This window comes from Eriocheir sinensis, chromosome 5 (genome assembly GCF_024679095.1).
Source record: "Eriocheir sinensis breed Jianghai 21 chromosome 5, ASM2467909v1, whole genome shotgun sequence".
Taxonomy (NCBI): domain Eukaryota; kingdom Metazoa; phylum Arthropoda; class Malacostraca; order Decapoda; family Varunidae; genus Eriocheir; species Eriocheir sinensis.
Genome location: NC_066513.1, coordinates 11,819,654 through 11,845,014, shown reverse-complemented (window position 1 = coordinate 11,845,014; position 25,361 = coordinate 11,819,654). Strand labels below are relative to the sequence as shown.

At 46.8% G+C, this 25,361-nt stretch overlaps 1 protein-coding gene across 4 annotated transcripts in view; it reads left to right on the top strand.

Annotated features, from left to right (window-relative positions):
* Positions 1-25,361, top strand: part of LOC126984331 (ubiquitin carboxyl-terminal hydrolase 8-like) — a 109,854-nt gene that overhangs the window by 72,206 nt on the left and 12,287 nt on the right. The gene's annotated exons all lie outside the window — the stretch shown is intronic.

Sequence of the window (25,361 nt, the reverse complement as noted above, 5' to 3'; positions counted from 1 at the left end):
TGCCACTCCAGCCCTGGGCAGCAGCCAGCATCTTAAACTGGTCAGAATAAGCTTCCCAGGCCACTTTTCTGTCGTACTTCATTGGCTTACGCCTTCTTGAACGCCGGGAAGCTGAGGGGCTGCAGGGTGGAGAGGGCGAAATACGCGTGGTGCGGACCACCCTCCCCGAGGGAAGAGAGGGCGTTGTGCCCTAGCATGGCGGGGAAGGCGCGAGCTGAGGTGGCGGTGTGGTGTCATCTGCCATCCACGTATCCTAAGACATCCCATCCTGATCTGCGCATGCGCGGAACCCGATGTTTACAAACAGAGTGTTGATATCGTAGTTTGTCCAGGCAAGATGGCGCCAAGACAGCATGGCAGCTTTTATGGGAAAATGGCCAAATTCAAGGACGACATGGACCTTATAATTCAGATAGCATACTATTAAATGGAAAGTATCCGAGAAACATGGCCATCAATCAGAAGAAAGTGTAGGTTCTCATTTATCACATATACTGACATACAAGGGGTGCGGGTTATCTCTTTTATCACATTTACCGACATACAAGGGGTGTAGGTTATCTCATTTATCACATTTATTGATATACAAGGGGTGCAGGTTACCTCATTCATCACATTTACCGACATACAAGGGGTGTAGGTTACCTCATTCTTCACATTTACAGACATACATGGGGTGCAGGTAATGTCATTTATCACATTTACTGACATAAAAGGGGTGTAGGTTACCTTATTTATCACATTTACTGACATACAAGGGATGCAGGAAGAAACTTTCATATTTCAAGCAATTTTCAGATTCAAAACATACGTCATCATTTACTTTTAAAAAGATATAAAAAAATTAGGTGGGATGTATCACAATGGACAGTCGACAAAAGGCACGGTACCATGTCGAAATTCATTCACCCTCTTTTTGTAAACAAAGCCCGCGCATGCGCAGATCGGATGGGATGTCTTAGGATACGTGGATTTCAGATGACACCACACCGGGAGGCGAGGGTGGCGGCGACACGGGAAGGTTAGGATTCACCACTGTGTCCTGCATGGGTTCCAAGGACAGGCCCCAAGGCTTCACAGCCTCCTGTACTAGCGGGTTCGGAAACGGCACTCGGACTCTTCTGCATCCCTGGCCAGAGGCCCCAGACAGGGCATATATTACTGGCCGTTTCCTGCACTTCCCACTGCGACTTTGCGACCAATAGACGCCAAATCTCCGATGCCTCCACCGCATCTCTCAAGCCCTGAACCTCGCCTTTCAGAGACTCCACCTCCTCCAGCAGCTCGCTCATAACGCTGGCGGAGGCCCTGTCTATGTACTGCTGCGTTTCCACCCTCAGAGACGAGAGGTTACTCTACAGCATTTTGACAAGATGGCGGGCCTGCTCATCCACCTTTCTTGCCTGCTCGCGTGCCTTGACAGTCTGTGCCTCGCGGTCGCGTGTCATTTCCTCCCTCATACCGGCCAGCGTGGCAGCGACCAACTCCATCTGGCCGGGTTTCACCTCAGGTCAGCGTCTCTCACTGTTCACTTTTCATTCATCTCACTCCTGGCACCATTTGTTACGCCACACCCAGCCCACCAACACCTGGATGAACCACACATAACCAGGCAGGCAGGCAGGCAGCGTAAATAACACGGGGTAGTGAAACAGAACAGGTCAGAGCCGACATCGAGCAGACGCCACACACGCCAGACACGGTAAGGGAGGCAAGGGATGACGCAAAAATGCACTGAATACAGCTATTTCCCTTTACTGTTAGGCACAAGAACACAGTACACAGTTCCTCAGACGCAATTACACAGAATCCAGGCACAAGGGGGGCATACGGGGTAACACAAACAGGGACAGGGGCAGATTTGGGCAGCGGAAGTGGGCACGTCTCCTCTCTTGCTTCTCAAGGCAGACTCTCCCGCGCACAGCCTCGCCGCCTAACTCTCACAGAACAATTCCCGCCCAACACCTCGCGAGCTAAACTCAAACTCCCAAACGACAAACACGCATTCGTAACAGTATTTACATCACAAGAAAGTCTTATATATCAATCCAGGACGTAAATATAATGTAATGTGTTTGTAAGTGTCAATAAAGTGGTCAGAGTAATACATAAATAAATTTAAAACAGTTGGGGAGAATGGCAGTGCTCTGTGCCTCTGGTTGCCATGGTGACGGGGGGCCAGTACCAGTACGGTAAAGGCGGTGTCACACTGGCCATTTTCTTCCAACCATTGGAGATAGACGCAACCATGGTTGCCCGTACGTTCAACCGGGAGCGACTTGTCGGTTGTCCGTACAGATGGAAAACTGTGGCGTGGCTGTATAATGACATTACTAGAGATGGGTATAATAATCTGTGCCCTCTGGCTGAAAAATAAGTAGTGTTGAAAGATCATGCATCTTTTTTCAATGCGGAAATATCAAGAGCAAAACTAGTGAAAAAAAAATCTGGCGTAAATTTCAAACAGATGAGGCAAGAGGAGCATATCAGGAGGCAAGAAATAAAGGAAATCGGCTTGTGATGAAACAGAAAAGAAAATGCTATCAGAATAAGGTTGTGGAGGCAGGGTCCAATATCATTAAATTATATAAGGTGTTTGATAGTTTGACTGGAAACAAAAAAGTTAACAAGCTGCCAGATGGGTTCTCGGACGACGTAGTGGCAAGCATGTTCTTAGACTTTTTTGACAAGAAATTTGAAAACATTGTCAGTAATTTTAAAGCAGATGGTTATTAAATGACCCGCTTTGGATACACAAGTCCCTGAGAATAAGTTAACATGCTTTCAACAAGTGGATGTGGCTGCGGTGAAATCTATCGCACACATGGTGAAAGTTACGTAGTTATAATGATCACTTGCCAATGAGTGACAACATTAAGAACGGAAACTTGTTTTTTTTATTTTAATATTATGACAGTTGGTTAACATCAGTATTGAAAACAAGGCTTTTCCGGAGAGTGAGAAAGAAGCGATTGTGAAGCCCATAGTCAAGGGTAAACTGGATCCACAGTGTTTAGTTCCTTTAGATCAGTATCCAACTTGACATTTCTTTCTAAGATACTTGAAAACATGGTTTTAGATCAGTTGATGGAGCATCTGCAGGTGGTACAGGCTTTACCGGATAATCACAGGCGGGGATCCAGGAATAAAGTTTTGGGGAAGCCCGATGCCAGGATTTTAGCGGGTGGAAGGGGCATTAGCATTACTGATTCACCTTTCTCGGCAGTCCTGCTCCTGAATAACCGTGGACTGACCTGAATCAATGGGCATAACGACCTGGACTTGGTGCCAAAGCATTCCTGGGCTGCCAGTGTTTCTCTTCAGATCCGAATGAGACGGCCGATTCCTCTGAGAAAAAGCATTGTTATAGCCGCAGCGCGCTTTTGAGCAAGTTTTCCTGTATCCGCTCAGGACCACTGGGGGGGGGGGGGGGTGTCCTCCTTGGATCCGCCAATGATGTAAGCCTGCCTTACACACATTTTGAAAGAAAACATGAGGATGAAAAAACAGAAATGAAAAAGTGTGCTCGAGTGTACCCTCAGGCAAGAGCTTCCAGCCGCAAGGCTGTGGAAGATCATGGTACAGAGGCTAAGGCACAACCCAGCATCCAGAAGCAATGGCTATATGCTCAACCACCCTGGCGTAATGTAGATAGACATGATACCAAGCTAATTTAAAGCCACGTCTATCTACAAAGGTTCTCCCATTGATCTTGACAACTAAGGTCAAGATCAAAGGGAGCGGATGATGGGCAACCCCACCAGCCTCTATCGGACCCCATACCTCGGTTCGACGCGGCCTTTTCAAAGCCTCTTAAATCTCCTTTAGATCTAGACTCCAGCACGTGTAAATATATCGTCTCTTGTGACGATCTTCTCTCGTGCTATTCACCTTTTCTCTCACAAGGGTGACGGGGAGGGGGATGAAGAGGGGTTTGCATTCAGTTTTGTATGTATAAGAGTAGCATGTTGCAGACTTGTTTTTTTTTCCACTTGAATTTTTTTGTTTTAAATTATTCACATATTGCTTAAAAGTATCCAAAGAGTCAGTAGGAATATATAAGAATCAGGGTAGACGCTGATTTACAAATAATACGCCGTAACGCTCCAATTCTTGGGTAGACTTGCAGAGAATGATCGAGGAACTGCAAGAAGTATAAAAGTAAGTCTGAAGATGAAAATGAAGAAACAAAAGTAGTTGTTAATGAAGTGCCTTAATTATTTGTCATGTCTTTCCTTCTTCTCTCTCTCTCTCTCTCTCTCTCTCTCTCTCTCTCTCTCTCTCTCTCTCTCTCTCTCTCTCTCTCTCTCTCTCTCTCTCTCTCTCTCTCTCTCTCTCTCTCTCTCTCTTATTCACACTGCGAACTAATCCGAAATCAGTATACTAGACCGACCTTTGTAGGGACCCGCAGCTTCTCTGGTTTGACTTGTAATGCGGCCCATAATCCGAAAACTATTGTTTTCGGATTAGTTCACAGTGTGAATACAGTCGAACACTGTGATCACTAGTAACACACACAACGGAACCAGTAATAGTAATAGATGACCAAGTAATAGTAGTAGTAATTGACTAAAACCAGACTAACAGCAATATCAGTTAAAAGTAATGATAATAGTAAGAGAAATCCTGCAACAGCACCCCCTTGTCTGCTAAACACCTTACTCTTCGCCGAGAGCCGGAGGGGTGAGGGGGGACGGGAGGGTGGAGGGCGGGATGTTAGTCTTGGTTGGCGGAAGAAGTGTGGGCGTGTGTGTGTGAGGGGATGGGGATGCGGGTCGAGGACGATTGGTGATGGTTGTGAAGGTGTGGAGTGGGTTATGGAGGGGAGGTTGGGTTGGGTTCTCCGCCGAGGCCGTCCTGGAGGGGCGGGACACGGGAATGCTGGATGGGCGGCGGGGCGGGATGGTTATGAGGGTGTGGACTGGTTTATGGAGGGGAGCCGGGACTGGGTTCCCCGCCGAGGCCGTTCTGGCGGGGCGGAGCACGGTGATGCGGGATGGACGGCGGGGCGGGGCTGTCATTTCTTCACGGCTTAACTTGGGGCGCAGCGTCAGGAGGCGGTGGCGGCATTTGAAATACTCCCGCCCACTGTACAGCTCCCTCTCCTTGACGGGGAGGGCGACATTGTCCAGGGAGAACGTCACTCTCTTGCGGGACTTTTGGTCATCCTGGCGGCGCAGGTTGGGACGGAGGGCCAGCAGGCCGCGCCCGAACTTGAAGTACTCCCTTCCTTTGTACAGCTCCCGCTCCTTGACGGGGAAGTCCACGTTGTCCAAGGAGAACACCACTCTCTTACGGGACTACGGGACTTCTGTTTGATGATCTCCACATCCTTCAGCTGTTCTAGTGCTTCTTCCTGTGCCTTTACCTTCTCCTGAAGCTCCAAGAACAAAAGCAGCTCGTCGCCTTGTTCCTTGAGGCTCCTTCCCTTCTCCTCCTCTTCTATATTATTATATTTCTCCTTCTCTTTTATTTGTCCCTCGTCCTTAGGTTGCTTCAGCATCTCCTCTTGTCTCTTCACAAGTTCCTGTAGCTCGAGGAACAAAGACAACTCGTCTTGTTCACTGAAGTTTACTCCTTCCTCCTCCTCCTCTTCCTCCATGTTCTTCTCATCCTTCTCCTTCTCTTTGATTTGCTCCCCGTCATTAGGGTGCTTCAGCATCTCCTCTTGTCTCCTCACAAGTTCCTGCAGTTCGAGAAACGACGATAACTCGTTCTGCTCTTTGGGGCTCTCACCTTCCTCCTCCTCCTCCTTCTGTTTGATATGCTCCCCGTCCCCTGATTGCTTCAGTTCCTTCTCCTGTCTTTTCGCTAGTTCTTGCAGCTCGAGGAACAACGACAACTCGTTTTGTTCTTTGAGACTCACTGCCTCCTGCTGCTCCTCCTGCGCCTTTTTACCCGAGACACACCCTTTTCCCCGGGGAATTGACCTGACTGCGACCTCACAGCAGCTGTTGGTTTGTTTTCCTAGATACACATTTTTGACCTGACGACCTCACCGCAGCTGCGTACTTTGTTATCATCTTAACGCGCCTAATTGTTTCCGTCTTGCCTCGCCCATATCTTCACCATGACGTCCCTCAAGCGTTGTTCTGGGTGTGGCCTTCTCATGGCCAAGCAGTACTTTCTTTCCAAGGACGTTTGTAGGTTCTGCGTTAAGACTCAGAAGGATGATCAGAGGATCATAGAGTTAGAGAATAGGGTTACGACTCTCGCCGCCCAGGTACACTTACTGGTTAGTGCAGCAGCAACAAGCCCCGCCTCCTCCTCCTCCCCTTCCTCTTCCTCTTCTTCCTCGTCCTCCTCCCCTCCAGTATTGTCTTCACCCACACAGCAGCCCCTCCCATCCTCCTCCTCCTCCTCCTCCTCGACCATCTCCGATCTCCCCGCTTCCCACCTTTCCTTCTCCTCTTCTTCCTCCTCTTCCTCCTCCTCCAACTCCTCCTCCTCCTCCTCGCCTTCCTCTTCCGTCCCCCCTCTCCCCTCTCCCCGCCCACCCTCCTCCTCCTCCTCCTCTCCCTCTTTCTCCTCCATGTCCTCCGCCTCTTCGCTCGTCCCTCCCTCCCACACCTGTCCTTCACCTTCCCCTTCCCCATCTTCCTCCTCCCTCTCCTCGTCCGTCCCTCCCTCCCCCACCTCACTCTCCCTTTCACCTACTCCTCCTTCCTCCTCCTCCTCCTCCTCCCCCTCCCCTCCTCCTCCGCCTCCAATTCCTCGCCTTCCTCTTCCGTCCCCCTCTCCCTCTTCCCACTCTCCTCCTCCTCCTCCTCCCCTCTCTCCCCTCCTGGTCCTCCGCCGCCTCGTGCGTCCCTCCCTCCAACACCTGGCCCTTCCCTTTCCCCTCTTCCTCCTCCCTCTCCTCGTCCGTTCCTCCCTCCACCACCTCACCCTCCCTTTCTCCTTCTTCCTCTTCCTCCTCCTCCTCCCCCTTCCACCTCTTCCACAATTTCTCCTCGTTCTTCACAGCAGGTCCCTCCCTCCTTCCCGCTCTCCCTCCCCCTTCACCCCTCCTGGCCCCCTTCCGACCGTCGGGTTCTTGTTGTTGTTGATGGTCAGGTTCGTTATGTTGACAGGTATTTTTGCTCCAAGGATAAGAACAGGACGGTGTGTTTCCCAGGGGCAGGGTGGGCCATATATCAGACAGGATTGAGGCGTGTATGGCAAGCGAGGGATCGAACCCCATTGTCTTTCTCAGCTGTGGCGGAAACGACGTTTCTCGTGTGCCAAGCGAGGACCTTCTCAGGCGTTTTAGAGAATTGTTAGGCAGGATACGTGACGCTGGTGGGTCGCCAGTAGTGTGTGGCGTCCTGCCAAGGAGGGGCGTTGGCGATGGATGGCTGTCCAGGGCGATAGCAGTGAACAGCAGACTTGCTGAGCACTGCGGGCGCAATGGGTGGCTGTTCGTCGACAATTGGGACCTCTTCTTTGGCAACGACGCCCTCTACGCCCGTGACGGGATACACTTGACGTTCAAGGGTGTTGAGGCTCTCTCAGACTCCCTTGAGCGAGCACTTGGTACCCTGAGGGATTTTTTAGTATAGGCGAGGGGGGGAGGAGTAATGGGAGCAATGGGAGGAGTAATGGGAGGGGACATCTAGCTCATAATATAACCAGGCAGCTTAGAAGTAATTCTAGGGGAGTAACAGAGGACGGGCTAAGAATCTTCTATACTAACAGCAGGAGCCTCAGAAACAAGATAGACTTACTAAGGGGTGAAGCTTGTTCAGAAAATTTTGACATAATAGCGATCACTGAGACATGGATAGACACTGCTAATAGAAATTTTAGATCAGAATTTGAAATAACGGGTTATCAGATGTTTCACAAAGACAGAAGGGGCAGAAAGGGAGGTGGAGTTGCGCTATATGTTAAAGACTCACTTAAATGTTTAGTTAACAACTCAGTCAAAACTAACATGGATTCAGAATCAGTTTGGGTGGACGTTTACAAAGGGAAAGAAAAACTAACTCTAGGAGTTATAAACAGGCCACCCAACCTTAACAGGCAGGACACGAGTATATTACTACAGGAGATTGGCAGGGCGAGTATGAGTAGAAATGTCTGCGTAATGGGGGACTTTAATTATAGGAATATAGACTGGGAAGATCTAGTGGGTGACCTGGAAGCCGAGGACTTTCTTGAAGTTATACAAGATAATTTCCTTAAGCAGGTAGTTACTGAGCCTACCAGAGGAGATAACATGTTAGACTTAGTCCTAACCAATAATGGGAACTTGCTACGTGAGTTGGAGGTGGGCGGAGAGTTAGGAAATAGTGATCACAGAACGGTTCGTTTTATCTATGACTGGTCGTTAACCCTAGAACCAAACCCAGTGTTAGTGCCAGATTTTAGAAGAGCAAACTACGAGGGGCTTCGAAGACATCTTGAAGGGGTAAACTGGGATAATTTAGGGATTCATGAGGGCCAGAACTGCGGATTGGAGAGCCAGGAGAACCAGGTAGAAATGTCTTACAATAATTTAGTTAGAGTAATAGTAGAGGGGCAAGAACAGCATATACCACAGCGAACACTTAGAAAAGAAAACAATGATCCTAAGTGGATGACTCGTGGACTAAAACACGAGATTGGGTTAAAGAATGGAATTTATCAGAAAATAAAGAATGGGGAAACACATCTCAGGGGCCGGTACGTCGAACTATCTAGATTAGTTAAGAAAAACACCAGGATAGCAAAAAAGAACTATGAGATCAAAGTAGCAAATGAGGCGAAAAGTAATCCTAAGGGCTTCTTTCAGATGTATAGAACAAAAACACGGGAGAAAATTGGACCGCTGAAAACAAACACAGGGGAGCTAGTAGAAAATTACGAAAATATGAGCACATTGTTGAACGACTACTTCCTTTCAGTATTCACACAGGAGGATCGAACGACTATACCGGAAAGAGTTCAGGTGTACGAGGGCGGGGATGGCGATAAATTGAGGGATATAATCATTACCAGGCAAGTAGTTCAGGATGAGATAGATAAGCTTAATTAAGAAAAACAAGTCGCCAGGTCCTGACGGGATATTTCCGAGGGTATTAAAGGAGTTAGGTGATATAATCAGTGACCCACTAACCGACATCTTTAAGATGTCGGTAAATACTGGCTATGTGCCGAGCCTATGGAAAGTAGCTAATGTGACGCCGATTTTTAAAAAGGGGGACAGGTCAGTTGCTTCAAACTATCGCCCAATTAGCTTAACATCGGTTATAGGGAAGATGCTGGAGTCCATAATAGCCAGGAACATTCTGGAGCATTTAGAGAAACATAGCTTAATTCACGACTCGCAGCATGGGTTCACAAAAGGTAGGTCATGCCTCACCAATCTCTTGTCCTTCTACAATAAAGTATTTGAGGCGGTTGACAGAGATGAAAATTATGATGTAATCTATCTTGATTTTAGTAAAGCGTTTGACAAAGTTCCTCACCAACGACTGTTGCTTAAATTACAGGCTCACGGAGTAGAGGGTAAAGTTTTGAACTGGGTCAAGGCGTGGCTTAGCAATAGGAAGCAAAGAGTGCAAATCAATGGTAAAAGATCTGACTGGGGATGTGTTACGAGTGGGGTCCCACAAGGTTCGGTATTAGGTCCACTTTTGTTTATTATTTATATCAATGACTTAGACACAGGAATTAGTAGTGATGTTAGTAAATTTGCAGATGATACCAAGATCGGTAGAGTAATTGAGTCGGATCAGGACGCTAGTATTCTCCAAGGTGAACTCAACAGATTATGCGACTGGGCGGATAAATGGCAGATGGAATTCAATGTAGGAAGTGCAGTATTCTGAGTGTAGGTAGGAACAACCCTCACATAACTATTGCTTAAATGACACTCTCATAAGTAGGTCTGGGTGCGAGCAGGATTTAGGGGGCTTAGTGAGCTCTGATCTCCGTCCAAGGGCACAATGCATTCAAGCTAGAAATCGAGCTAATAGGGTACTGGGATTTATTTCAAGGAGCGTAAGCAACAGAAGCCCCGAAGTCTTCCTCAAACTATATTTAGCATTAGTTAGACCTCATCTTGACTATGCGGTTCAGTTCTGGTCACCCTACTATAGAATGGATATCAAAATGTTAGAATCGGTGCAGAGGAGGATGACTAAGATGATTCAGGGGTTGAGAAACTTGCCATACGAGGAAAGACTCAAACAGTTAAACTTGCATTCTCTAGAAAGGCGAAGGGTGCGTGGAGACATGATCGAGGTTTATAAATGGATGAAGGGCTTTAATAAGGGAGACATTCATAAGGTTTTGTTGGTAAGAGAACCGGGTAGGACACGAAGTAACGGGTTTAAACTGGATAAATTCAGATTCAACAGGGACATAGGCAAAAATTGGTTTACTAACAGGGTGGTGGATGAGTGGAATAGGCTTAGCAGTCATGTGGTGAGTGCCAATACAATTGTCACATTCAAAAATAGACTAGATAAATTCATGGACAGCGATATTAGGTGGGGTTAGATACACGGGAGCTTAGGGTCAAAGGAGCTGCCTCGTACAGGCCTACCGGCCTCTTGCAGACTCCTGCGTTCTTATGTTCTTATGAGTTGCTCCCCGTCCCTAGATGGATCCAGTGTTTCCTCCATTTCGTGCAACTCGGGGAACGAAGACTGCTCGTCTTGTTCATTCAGCCTCACCTTCTCCCCCTGCTCCTCCTCCTCCTCTGCCTTCTGCATTGTCTTGTTGTTCACAAATGTCTCCTCCTTCTCGTGGTTGTCTTCAGCCAGGTGCTGGGACAAGCTCATAGCTGGGCGTTATCGCGATAAGTTATCGCGATACTTTATCGCTGATAACAAAATCGGGTTATCGGCCATCCGCTACTTATTTAAATATATATCGGTATCTTCGTTACTTTGGTGACCAAACCAGCTATAATCGCTACTTTTTCCACCTCTCAAAAAAAAAAAAAAAAAAAAAAACGTTGTCTCCTCCCTACTGCGTATGCGTGGACCGGGCGCCCGGTGTTGTTTGGAAAAAACTTTGGGGTATGAAATATCTTCGGTAAAGAGATTTCATACTTAGATCATCAACATTAAAACACTTGGTTATTTTTTTTTATGTTAAACTCAAAAATCAATATATCAAAGAGAAAAATCATTTAACTCTGCCCCCAAAATGTTTATTCACTGCCTCAAATTTGATATTCTATATTCGTTTGTAAGCATGCCATGGTACTGAAGGCACCTGGTGTTGTGTTATTTGGTGTCCCATCGTCAAAAGCTGGCGCTTTTGTGTACAAACACTGGTCTCTCGTGAACTGCGCATGTTCAGACCAGTAAGCGTAGCCCTGTACAGTCTCACAAAGCTTTTTAACATATTAAGAGTTGCTGGAAGGTTGAATCAGACAAATAGTACCACCATCCTCGCTGTTTCAAGAACGACACTCTGTACATATAAATACATACAACTCGTACAGAGTGTCGTTCTAGAAACAGCGGGGATGGTGCTAGTGGTACTGTATGTCTGATTCAGCCTTCCAGCAACACTTAATTACGGTTAAAAAGCTTTGTGAGCCTGTACAGGTCTACGCTTGCTGGTCTGAGCATGCGCAGTTCACGAGAGACCAGTGTTTGCAAACACAAGCACCAGCTTTTGACGGTGGGGACGCCAAATAACACAACACCAGTTTCGGCGTTTCTAGTATTACCGTCCATAGGTACGTGTCAAAGTGTGGTTTTCAGGTTTTGTAAGTTTTCTAAAATACAGATCATGAAAATTTGAATTCATCTAAGATTTTTTATTTGAAATATCAATACAGTATCGTTTCCGCCTATCGGACTTATCGCTAGCGAGTATCGGAATTGTGGATTTATATCGGGTATCGGTTATCGGTTATCGCCTATATTTGTGTCTCCAGTTAACGAATATCGGTTATCACCGATAAGGTTTTCCATTATAAGTTATCGGTTATCGGGAATAAGGTTTTCTGTTATCGTGCCCAGCTGTGGGCAAGCTCACTCTATTGGTGCTATATCGCCGGAACAGCTTGAGGAAGGGGAAGGCCGTGGTCGGCGCCTCCAGCTCCCCTCGGAAGGGAGCAGGCCCTTCACCAATCCCACAAAACCTGCAGTCTCGCACAAGTATATTGTGGAGTCTGATAGTGTACAAGGAGTCTAGAGAAGATACTCTAGAATCCTTTATTATTATTATTATTATTATTATTATTATTATTATTATTATTGTAAGCCAAGAAACAAACCCTGCTGGAAATTGTCGAAGACCATAAACCAGATGGCTCCAGTAGGGGAAGCAACTTGGTAAGTAAAAGGAAAGAGAAAGAAGTAAGTTAAATGATATGAAATACAACGACTCAAGTATTGTTATACTAGCATTAATTCATTAAACTGATTAAAAATTAGGCTTCAAAGTCAACGTAATAAAGATTTATTTGCGTCCAGCTTAAACTTCCGAAGCTCTACAGATTCAGCAACTTGGCAAGGCAATTCGTTCCACTTCTTTATGATGGATGGAATAAAACATCTTGAATATTGGTTTTGTGTTGAATATAACAAGAGAAAATACACAACTATTGGCACTGGCTGCATTCCTGGTAATGCGTGTAGGAAAAAACAAGCCAGGTAGCCTCGTACAGGGGGTGATTGGCATTATGATAAATTTTATATAGTAAGCAAAGTGAGCTAATGGCCACAAGTCAATGCTGAAGTCCAGAATAAGAAATTAACTGCACGCAAGTTTTTATCCAATAATCTAAGATGAGAGTCTGCAGCTGATGACCAAACTGGGGAGCAATACTCCAGACTAGGAAGTATAAAAGAGTTAAAGAAATTCATCATAATAGATTTGTCACCAAAAATCCTAAAAGACTTCCTCAGAATACCAATTTTCTATGCAACTGGGGAAGATATGCAACGAATATATTGTTCAAAGGTCAACTTGCTATCAAAAGTTACCCCCACAATCTTGAACGAGCTATTCAATGCTCAGGAAACATTATTATCAATGAAGAGATTGGCATGTGGAGGATCAAGAATTCTGGTTCTGCTTATTATCATATTTTGTGATTTTTTTTTGCATTTAAGTTCATGCCCCACATCTTGCACCAAGCACTGATTTTAGCAAGATCTCTACTTAGAGACTCAGCAAGAACTTGTCTCACGTCTGGAGATGAAACAACAGCAATTAAGGCATCATCATCAGCATAGGCAACTAGTTTATTTTCCAAACCTATCCACATGTCATGACTCATGAGTGAACAGGATGAAAAGCAATGGGCCAAAAACACTACCTTGAGGGACACCTGAGATCACATTACTGAACTCACTGCACTGACCATTTACTGCCACTCTCTGAGTCCTGTTACTTAAAAATTGAATAATTATACTAAGCAAGGACCCATCAATACCCATGTTTTTCAACCTAAAAATGAAAGCCTCATAATTAAGACGATCAAAGGCAGCAGTAAAGTCAAGTCCAATCACGCGTGTCTCGTGACCAAAGTCCAAAGGCTTTTGCAAGTCTGCAGAAATTGTTAAAAAAAGCATCACAAGTGCCTGGACCTTTATGAAAACCAAACTGCAGATTTGGCAAAAGTCCAGCACACTCTGCTTACTCATAGAGACCCTTTACCAGCAATCGCTCGAAAACTTTAGATAAAACAGTTGTTAGTGTTATTGGGCGATAGTCAGTAGGTGATACACTTTCCATAAGACCTTTAGGGAGAGGAGTCACATTACCAATCCTCCAACAAAAGGAAAAACATCCAAACCTGATCATTTTATTTTATTTTATAAATCTCTGATAGTTTTGGTGCCAGTAGATCAGCACTTAAAAAGAATTCCATTAGGATTAGTGCCGCCATAAGAATCAAGTTCAAGGAAAAGACATTTAACCTCACGGGATCGAAATGCTATTGATATCAGTTTAGGTTCTCGATAACAAGTTTGAGGCATACAGAGTTTCATGTCACTCTGCTTGCTATTAAAAACTTCAGCTAAAATCCTTTCCTTCTCTTTTGGGCAGTAAGTTAGGATCCAATCAGGTTTAAGTAATGGTGGCATGGACGTATCAACACCAAATAGAGCAGTTTATAGAGTGGATCACCACTTGTGTTGCTGATGTACACTAGAGAGTGTTTTTTTGACACTATCATTATGTTCTATTTCAGCTGCAGCATAAACAGACTGCACCTCAGTTCTGAGTCGAGAATAGTTTCTCCAAGCTTAATCTGGTCGGTTTTGACTTCAAAGATTATATGCTACTTGCCTCTCCTGATAGGCACGCCTACAGTCGTTATTAAACCAAACTTTTTCTTTTATGCGAAGATTTAAGGGGGGGGTTGTAAAATCTCAAATCCCATGTTAAATTCCTTATGTTCTAAGTGTATCTCCTCCCTTATTTACGGGCCGATTTCTTTCATTCAAAAGGCATTTTAATCAAGAAGGATAGGAGATTAAATGCTACTCTCTTTTGGTTTCATACAATAGTTAAAATATTTTTTAAAGTTCGATAAAGTAATACAAAAAAAGTTTGACATATAAATATTCCTCAAAAATGAAAATCAACTTCAAACATTAGTTTCGAGAGTAACCTTTATTCCTTAAACATACTTTCATAAGCTGCAGTGGGAGATATGTGTATAACAAGCCGTGCAAAGGAGGATATATTTTTTAAAGTGCAAAATCATGGTTTTGAGATATCAAGCGATGAAGTTTAAATATTTTTTAATTTTACCTATTCCACTTAGGGACTTGAAATCTACAGGATACATACATCAGGATATGAAAAAAAAGCAGACATGGTTTCCCTTACTTACTTTACTTTCATTGATTGTGTAAACAGGCTGCTTTGTTTACCCAAGGTTACGTCTTTTTTACGGGGTCATAAATCCAGGTACTCGAATTTTACCATATTTCGCCATATTTCAAAGTAAAAACCAGTGTTCTACTGTGTAAAATCAATAAAATATAATTAAAAAAGACATTTGCGGCGGATACATAGAGTATTTTGATGGATTTATGAAAAAAAAATGTTATTATGGATAAATTTAAAAAGATAATAGTGAGTGCTAAAATTTCCCATTTTTTTAACCAGTGATGAGAGAGGACCTATAATTAAAAAAGGGTGAAAACATAGATTGTACCCCGTAGCGCCGCGCGGAAACTCATTGCAGCACGTTGCATTGCATGTAGCATACCACTGTATTATTTTATCATCAGATTCATTCATATACCAAAAGAAAGATAAAAATTCACAGAATTTTATAAGCCAAAAATAACAAAATTATTTTTTTCAGGCCGACCATTTACACCCTTGAAGAAACCCTTTTTTCCATGATGTCAACCACAAAGCTGTTTAATGATCGAATCATATCATTTTGATAATAACATGTGAGGCCAATTAATATTAGAAACGTCAGAAAAAATACCCTCCCAATCTGCCCGTGACTTAAGGTAAATTTTACCAGAAAAAGATACATCTGGGATGTTTTGATTGCTTTTATAGTGGCAGAAAGTAAACAATGATCCAATGCGTGAACCAACTTTAGCAGTAATGACAGCAGGAGAATCCGTCAAGAGAAGATCACTGCAATTACCAGACCTGTGTGTGGCTTTCGTAATTAATTGCTCACAACCAGACTCTGTTGTAAAATCAAGAGCTGCAACCCCATGACAATCACATGGTGAAACAGGGTTCAACCACTCTCTGTGATGAACATTGAAATCACCAACAAAAATAAATGAAGCCTTCCTATCAGTCTGCTGTACAGCTGCCATCTTATCAGCAACACAATTAAATATACTATCGTCAAGGTCTGGGTTACGTTAGAAGGAAAAAATATAGAAATCATTATGCCTTCCACATATTTTCATGACCTGAATGTCATGACACTCACAATCGAAACATGACTTAATGATAGGCAGAGAAGCCATTACGAATGTAAACTGCCATCCCACGAGCTCTAGGAAAGGCATCACGCTTCAGTAGTATGGGCTTCTTGAAGCCAAGAATAAGCAATTCAGATATATGCCCCATTTGAGAAGCAAGTGTATCTGAGAAAAACAAAAGATCATGCTGGCCTGAGGCATGAAGGCCTCTGATATAACTATATAACATACGACACTGACGTAGTTTAGGGCGCATAGGGCCAGGATTTAACTCAATGTCACCAGATAAAAAAAGTAAAAATAATACAAAGGCAACGTTATAAAATATAACCTAAACAAAAACAGCAACAATATTTACAAAGTAGCTTTTAACAAAAAACAGCAACACCAATAATATTTCCCCCATCGGCGGGCCGCTGCCCGCTCACTGACATAATTGTAATTCATTTGCACTCTGTAAGATGTAAAATAAAGAAAGAAACCAACAACATTTACAAAAGAGAGCTTAAAATGAAAAGTCATAAAAGATGTATATAAATGTCGGAATAAACGGTCAACATGGTGGAGCCGACACACCATGCAAGGCATCTCTACCCCCAGGATTGTCAAATCAGCTGGAGGGAGGACAGTCATGATGGGTTTAGAAAAGAAAGAAAAAGATAAAAGAAAGGCTATAGAAAAGAGGAAGCCATCCTCATGAAAACCCACTAGGCACCGTAGCCTTTCATGTAATCATAAGCAGTCTGCTTCCAGGCGACTTTACTCAACAGAAACTAATCTCCGTTTAGTGGTGAACAATTTACTTGTACTAATGGATGAAGGGAAGTGTTGTGTTCTGATCTTGTTAGACTTGAGTGCTGCGTTTGAAACGGTGGAGCACAATTTATTGCTTCAGGATTGCAAATACATTGGAATAGAAGGTAGTGCACTTGATTATCTGGGGAGCTACCTTCAGAACAAAACATACTGTGTGCAAACAGGTAAATCGTTTTCTGCTAATAAACTTCTGCAAAGAGGAGTCCCTCAGGGAAGTGTACTGGGTCCAGTCTTATTCTATGTGTTTGCTATTGGACTTTCACATTTGCTTAGAGAGCATGGAGTTGATTTTTATACTATATGCTGATGACACACAGTTTAATTTGTCGCTGAGTGATGTGAAAAATACTGAAGATAAACTGTGTTCATTTATAGGTTATATTGGGAAATGGATGAATTTCAAGCAATTGAAACTGAATGAGGACAAAACCAAATGCCTGATTGTGGGGAAGAATAAAGATCTCAGGAGGCTAGATATCTCCACACTTCGTATTAATGATAACACCATGATAATAAAAAAGGCAGTCAAAGACTAAGGTGTGATATAATCGATTGTACTCTATCATTCAAATAACAAATAACCAGGTGGTGAGAACAACAGGCAACCATCTAAGAAATATTTCATTTGTCAAGAAATACTTGGATGATAAGACCATGAAGATGCTTATATACAACTATGTACGTAACTAGTAAGCTAGATTACTGTAATTCACTTTTTTTATGGCCAACCTAAATACCTGCTGAGCAAACTACAACTTGTCATGAACAGAGCTGCAAGGCTAATAAAGGGTCTGCCGCCACTGGAGAGGATAATACCAGCACTTAAAGACTTACACGGGCTACCGATTAAGGCACGAATAGTCTACAAAATATGTCTTGACTTAATAAGCAACACGACTTGGTAAACCTGGATAGGCGGTAGGCGATAGGGGTAAGCGGTGGCTGAGTGTTTAGCGTGCTGGCCCCGCATTCACCGCGTCCTAGACGACGCGGGTTCGATATCCGCCCGCTACCAGCTGGGATTTTTCAGTCACCGCCGAGTGGCCTAAGAATACCCACATGCTGTCCTGAAGACCACCCATCAACCCTAACTCTAGAAGAAACCGTCCAAGTGAATCAAGAATGAGGTCCGGAGGGCAGCATGAGCCAAGAATAAATGGAGCCACTATAAGAATTGCCTGCGCCATGATGAGCTTGGGCCGACCACCGGGCCCCTGCAGAAAGCCTACCGGCGCTATAGGCTAACACGTAAAAAAATATAGAAGAAAAAAAAATGTGAGGGAGTTACTGCAGGACTTTCATCTGGACACCGCTGTGTCACTGAGACAGTGCAGAACAGCACAGACTCTATGAGCCCAGAGTCAATCAACAACTGGGCTTCAGAGCATTTGTGAAGAGTGCCCCACGGCTCTGTAATGAACTACCCGAGGATATTAAGAACAGTGGCAAGAAAGCACTGAAAACTCACTTATTCACTAAATCCTATGACGTTACAAACATGAGGATTGAGGACATTTTCGGTGCTAACATCATATTATGTTGACGGCCCTGCGGAGCACTGCGCTGGCAGCGGAGCAGGGCCTGAAACCTCATCACCGGTAAACGGTAAACAAAAACACGATGGTAGTGGCTGAGGAGTGAGGAGCAGTGGAAGATGGCCAACCAAGAGAGTCGTAAAGTGGACTGGCAGAGCTGCTTTGTTTACTATTTAATTGACAAGATAAGAGAACACTGAAGAAAGAAGAGAAAGAGGAGACCTAATAGCGTTGTACAGGAATACGAGTGGAATGGAAATGTTGGATAGAACTGTTTTAATCGAGATGGAAGGGAGAAGGCAACTAAGAGTGTTGGCGGTAGTGAGTGTTCTGAGTGCTAATCGGTTCACGGATAGAGAAAGGCAATATCCGTCAGGGTTACTTTATTCACAAAAACATACACAAGTCATTGAGACAGACAAAACACATAAAAGAGGTGGTTGAGTGTATATGCGTGTGTATGAATGTTGTTTAGTTTAAGTGACATATAAATGTTGGTGTGTGTAGTAAACAATGTGTAGAAGGAGTGTATAGCAGGACGAGGACAGACAGTAGAAGATAAACGAGTAACAATAAATAAACCATTAGGACGCCACGATACAAACAGGGAGAACAGGACATCGACAGGAAAGCAGACTTTGACGGCACAGGACACAAGAATAAAAAAACACGAGTCTGCGCTGCAGCACTCAATTCTCACGAGTAACTATCTCAGCGGGGACTCGCCCGCTACAGCACTTCGTGACTTCAAAGAAGGCACGAAACTTTCCTGGTGCGGGGATGTTGTGACACAGACGGTGTTGCTTTGGCGACGGAGAGTTGGGGCGCCTGGTCTGGGGCCAGCAGGTATGCCGGCTTGACTCTGTCTATGGAGACCGCGTCCTGAGAACCATATTTGTCGATCGTGACAGTCTTTCTGGTCCGTCGCAGGACGCGGTAGGGTCCTTAGTAGGGCTGCTGCAGGGGCCGCCGGACGGCATCCACGCGCACGAAGACGTTGGTGCGTGTCGAGGTCCTGGTTGACGGTCTTCTTCGGGGAAGAGCGAGGCTGCACCGGCTGAAGGCTCCTCATGGCACCTTTGAAGCGGGCGGCGAAGTCCTGGACGCCGCAGGGGGCGGTGTCAGGTGTGGGCGCTAGAAGTTCGCCTGGGAGCCGGAGGTTGGGGCCGTAAACTAGTTCAGCCGAGGAGTGGTGCAGGTCTTCCTTCAGGGAGGACCTGATGCCGAGGAGGACCAAAGGAAGAGCCAGGGACCAGTTGTCGCGTTGGGTGGAGGCCATGAGGGAGGACTTCTGCTGCCGATGGAAGCGCTCGACCATGCTGTTAGCCTGCGGGTGATAGCTTGACGTTCTGTAGCGGCGGAAGCCGAGGAGGGTCATAACTTTGTTCCACACGTTAGCCTCGAACTGGCCGCCGCGGTCTGAGGTGAGGCTGAGAGGGACCCCGAACCTGGAGACCCAAGTAGCGATGAAAGCGTGGGCGACGGCGTCCGTAGTGATGTCAGCGATGGGGGCGGCCTCGGGCCAGCGTGTGAAACGATCCACGCAGGTGAGGATGTAGCGGTGGCCTGTGGAATGTGGCAGGGGACCGACAAGGTCAATGTGGACGTGGTCGAACCTCTCCGTGACGGGCGTGAAGGTGCCGGGTGGAGAGTGTGTCGCGTCACCTTGGAGGCTTGGCAATCGGTGCAGGTTTTGGTCCACAGTCTGACGTCTTTGTTAATTCCCTCCCAGATGAAGCGGGACGTCATCAGGCGCTGCGAGGCTCGTATGCCAGGGGGTGAGAGAGGTCGTGAAGCTGACGGAAGGCCTGGTAGCGGTGTCGCTGTGGCAGGTAGGGACGGACGGTGGCCGTGGAGACGTCAGCGTAGAGAGTGACCTTGGTGCCTGGGAGTGTGATTCTCTTCATTTGAAGCGCCGGGTTGTCCAGAAGCTTTTCCAGCTCTGCGTCGCCGGACTGTCGTAAGCGCTGTACTTGGCTTCAGACTTGGTGAGCTTACGGGAGAAGAAGGCAGTCGGCTTTCAGGCGTTGTCGACGAACTGTTGTTGGACAGCACCAGTCCCAGTGTCGGAGGCGTCTGTTGCTATGGAGATCTCCGCGTCATGGGCAGGGAAGGACAGCATGACTGTGTCGCTGAGGGCCTTCTTAGCAGCGAGAAAGGCGGCGTCCGCGTCCGGAGTCCAGACGAGAGTGACAGACTGGCCACGCTTGCAGGGCTTCACCATGGCGTAGAGAAGCTGGAGCATGAGGGAGCAGTGTGGGACGAAGTGGTTGTAGAAGTTAACCATACCCAGGAATTCCTTGAGTTGGCGCTGGATGGACGGCTTCGGGAACTGTTGGCTGGCTTCAGTCCTCGAGTTGAGTGGAGCGATTCCCTCTGGAGTAACAGTGTGGCCAAGGAAGGTGAGGGAAGTAACACCGAGCTCAGACTTGTCCACGTTGATCTGTACTCCGTAGTCTTGCAAGCGGGTGAGGACTTGGTGAAGGTGTTGTTTGTGAGAGGCTTCATCCGGGCTAGCGATGAGTAGATCGTCTATGTAGGCGAAGCAAAAGGGTAAGCCGCGGAGAACTTCGTCGATGAAGCGTTGAAAGGTCTGGGCCGCGTTCATGAGTACAAACGGCATCCTGACCTATTCAAAGAGACCGAAAGGCGTGATGAGGGCAGTCTTCGGTATGTCATCAGGATGGACTGGAATCTGGTGAAAGGCCTTGACGAGGTCCACACGTGAGAAGATGGTGGAATCAGCAAGTTGGGACGAGAATTCCTGGATGTTTGGCACCGGGTATCTGTCCATCTTAGTGCGCGAGTTGAGGGCACGGTAGTGTCCACAGGGACGTATGTCGCCGTTCTTCTTGGGGACGACGTGGAAGGCTGATGACCAGTTGCTGCATTTGGGCCGTACAATACCTTGACGCAACAGAGACTCGAACTCGGCCTTGGCTTGACGGTAGCGTTCAGGAGCTAAGCGACGGGCCTTGGCGGGTACTGGAGGTCCTGTAGTCTCGATGTGATGCGTGACGTGGTGTTTGACGGGCACGCTGGCTGAATAGGGTTGTGTTAGCGTGGGGAAGGACTTGAGCAGGGCAGCGAACTGGTGGTCCTTGTGAACGGCGGCGAGTTGCGACCTGTCGCCTGGTGCTGGTTGTGCATTGGCGAAGATGGAGGTGAGCGGGTCAACCAACCTCCGTCCTTTGACGTCGACTAAGAGGTTGAAGTGCTTTAGGCAGTCAGCTCCGAGGATTGCCTGCGAGACGTTCCCGACGTCGTAGGTAAAGGTCCACTTGCATGGTACGTCGCGTGTAGAGAGGTATTTTGGTACCATTAGCGGCGTACAGGTGCAAGAGTGGAGGTAGAGTTCGCTGACTGGCGGTTGCTGGGATAATACTGACGTCAGCGCCGGTGTCAATCAGGAACTTGGTGTTGGAACGGCAGTCATGCAGGTGGAGCAGCGCTGAGGGTTGGTGACGAGCGCTATGCTGCACTAGTGCTCGCCCTTGGAGTTTGACGCCTTGTAAGTGTGTAACGGCTGCCGGTCTTGGCTGCGTGTAGCTCAGATGGATCTTGAGGGGACGAACAAGGCTTGAAGGGAAACACCCGCTGCTTTTTAGGTGAATATATTCTTTAACCTAAGTACAGGGGCGTTGGAGAGAGCCGAGACAGTAGGTCTGTATGAGTCGGGCTCTCAGGAAGGAGTCAAGATTAGAGGCTTGGAAAATAATGAAGTTACAACCGGTCACGTACGTCAAGGTGACCTCTAAGTTGATGAAATGCTTGTTACACATACTGAGACGAACGAACGATCAACACTGACAAGTGACATTCCTACAGACGGTGGCGTGATCTATCTGAAGTGGGTATTTTCCACTGATACATGCATTCCTAATCCATGGTGACATATAATAATAATGATACACTGATATAACTACAACTACTATAACAAGTGCACTGGGTGGTACACCTCGTGGCCTTCTCGCCGAACTGGTGGTGGTACCAACAGTCCTGGGCTCCTTGAACGGGAGCAGCGCTGGCGTCGGTGAGGAATAGGGGAGCGAGAGCGGCGGCGGTCTAGCTGCTTCTCGAGAGAGGTGACCTTCGTCGTGAGCAAGGAGACTTGTTTTATGAGTTCATCAAGTTGAGTGGTGGAAGACACTGAAAAAGCTAGAGGTCCAGGTAGAGTCGCCATGAAGTCGTCTGCTAACTTGGCGATGGCGTCGGGCTTGAGATCGTCCTTAACGCTGAAGAGGCTGTTCTGGATAGCAGGAGGCAGACGTTGGTAAAACAGCTGTTTGAACAAGTCGGGGTCGAAAGACTGGTACTTGTCGCCGAGCAGCTGCTTCATGCGGCGTAGGTCTGTCGGTTTCTCGTTACCCAATTCTTCCTTGGAGAGAAGTTCTCGGAGGCGGGTGGCGACAGGAGACTGAAGGCGTTGGAGTACGGCGGTTTTCAGGTCTTCATATGCGTGGTTGGAGTCTGTGTTACTGTGGGAGGACATCGGCGGGCAGGAGGCTAACAGCGTGAGTGAATTGAGTTAGGCTGTTAGTGATTTTGGATGCCTTGAATCCGCACTCCAGAATTGCGATCCACATAGCCGGGTCCCGTGAGCAGAAGGGCGGGGCTCTGAAGGACACCGCCGTTGCGGTGGAAGGGTCGCCGTTGCCAGGCATGGTGGAGTCGAACGGCGTGGAGAAGGCTGGCAAAGGCGCTGGCGTAACTGGCCAGGGGCCACAGCAGTCGGTGAGAGCGTCGAACGACTGCGTGTAAATGGCGCTGGCAGCGTGCCAGGGGCCACAGCAGGTCGTGAGGAGTGAGGGGCGCTAGCATGTGTCAGGGGCCTCGGCAGTCCGTGAGAGTAGAACGAACTGCGTGTACTGTCGGCGTTGGTGCGTGCTAGGGGCCTCAGTGGCTCAGGGAGCGAACCAGTGTTCAAGAAGGCACTGTGACACAACACTGCACGCTTAGAAGGTAACACTGTGACACTAACTGTTGGTGAGGATTTGCTGCACTGAACTGTTGATAGAGACACTGCACTGTACACAAGGATCCACAGGTGTAGGATAGTCCAAGAGGGCGGTTATAAATCCAGGGGGCAGCCAGTAATCCCAGTGGGGTGTCACAGTGTGAGTGTCTCACTGTGTCTTGTGTGGCGTGTGTTTGCGTGTACACTTGGTCTGGTGTGGAATGTTCGCGTGTACACTGTGTCTTGTGTGGCACTGCGTGTCTCAGTAATGTGTCGCACTGTTTGAGTGTTCACTGAGTTTGTGTATTGTCACGGTGTGCGTGTGTTTGCGTGTACACTGTGTCTTGTGTGGCACTGCGTGTCTCAGTAATGTGTCGCACTGTGTTTGAGTGTTCACTGAGTCTGTGTAGTGTCACACGGTGTGCGTGTCTCAGTCGGCGTACCAGCAGGAGGGAAGAGAGGAGGAGGGGTGGGGGTGGGTGAGTGGGTGAGCGCTGGGAAGAGCACCAGGGGGCACAGAAGGTGCCTGAAGGGCGCAGAAGGCGCCTGGAGGAGGCGCGGAAGGCGCCTGGAGAGGGTGCCTGGAGGAGGCGCAGAAGGCGCCTGGAAGAGGCGCAGAAGGCGCTTGGAGAGAGGGCACAGAGGGTGCCTGGGGAAGGGCGGGGGAGAACCCTGAAGGTGGCAACTACGCCCACGGCGTAATGCTTCTCCCGACCTGAGGCTCAATCTCACGAGCCCCAAGCGGTGGTGAGACTTATTGCCCCAGGAGAGGGTAGACGAATGGATCATTTCAGACACAGGTCCACCGCTCTTGGAGAGAGTGTCCTTATAAACGGCACCGGTTTAGAAGCCACCTTGAACCATAGCAACACTGCAGGGTCACCGATTGTTGGCGGTAGTGAGTGTTCCGAGTGCTAATCGGTTCATGGATAGAGAAAGGCAGTATCCGTCAGGATTACTTTATTCATGAAAAAAAACATACACAGGTCATTGAGACAGACAAAACACATAAAAGAGGTGGTTGAGTGTGTATGCGTGTGTATGAATGTTGTTTAGTTTAAGTGACATATAAATGTTGGTGTGTGTAGTAAACAATGTGCAGAAGGAGTGTATAGCAGAACGAGGACAGACAGTAGAAGATAAACGAGTAACAATAAATAAACAATTAGGACGCCACGATACTAACAAGGAGAACAGAACATCGACAGGAAAGCAGACTTTGACGGCACAGGAGACAAGAATTAAAAAAACACGAGTCTGTGCTGCAGCACTCAATTCTCACGAGTAACTATTTCAGCGGGGACTCGCCCGCTACAAGAGAACAGAGTAAGAAACTGAGAAAGGGGACTTGTTTGAAAGACAAGAAAGTAGCCAACAGTTTTCCATACAGGAGTACGGATACATGGAATGGACTTAGCCAAGATATAGTTGAAGTGGGCAGTGTCCATAAAATGAAGGAAAAGCTGCACAAATATAGATTGGGAGACAGGTCTGTCCAAGCTTGAGCTCAGGCCCTGTATTTTTTTTTTTTTTTTTTTTACGTCGCTGCCTATTGCGCCGGCAGGCATCTTCCCGGTGGGGCCTGATGGTCGGCCCAAGGTTTCTTCCAGATGGGGCCTGATGGTCGGCCCAGCCCGTTCTGGCGCAGGCGAGTGTTTATAGTGGCGCCATCTTGCATTGGCTCATGCTGCCCCCCGGAACTCGTTCTTGATTCGCTTGGACGGCTTCCTCTAGAGTCCGGGTTGATGGGTGGTCTTCAGGACAGCATGTGGGTAGTTTTAAGCCACTCGGCGGTGACTGAAAAATCCGAGGTGATAGCGTGGGGATTCGAACCCGCGTCGTCCATCACGCGGTGAATGTGGGCCCAGTACGCTACCAGTTCAGCCACCGCCTACACCTATTTGTATACTACAAATATGTCTTAATGATTATATAGAATTCAAATGGAAATATTCGCTTAATTAACAAATTTACGTTTAAATGATTCTGTTGATCAGATATTACTCTTTTAATTGTGGACTTGGATTTAGAAACATGTCTTCAGGAGATAATTTTATCATACCCGGAAATATTCCCCCACAGGCTTACGTTTTACTAGCTAAGAACTGCCAGTCTGTGCCTCACAGTCCGTCGCCAAGTGTGCTGTGCGGTTATGCAGACAACGTGCAGGGAACATAAACAATAAAAACTATATTTTAACGT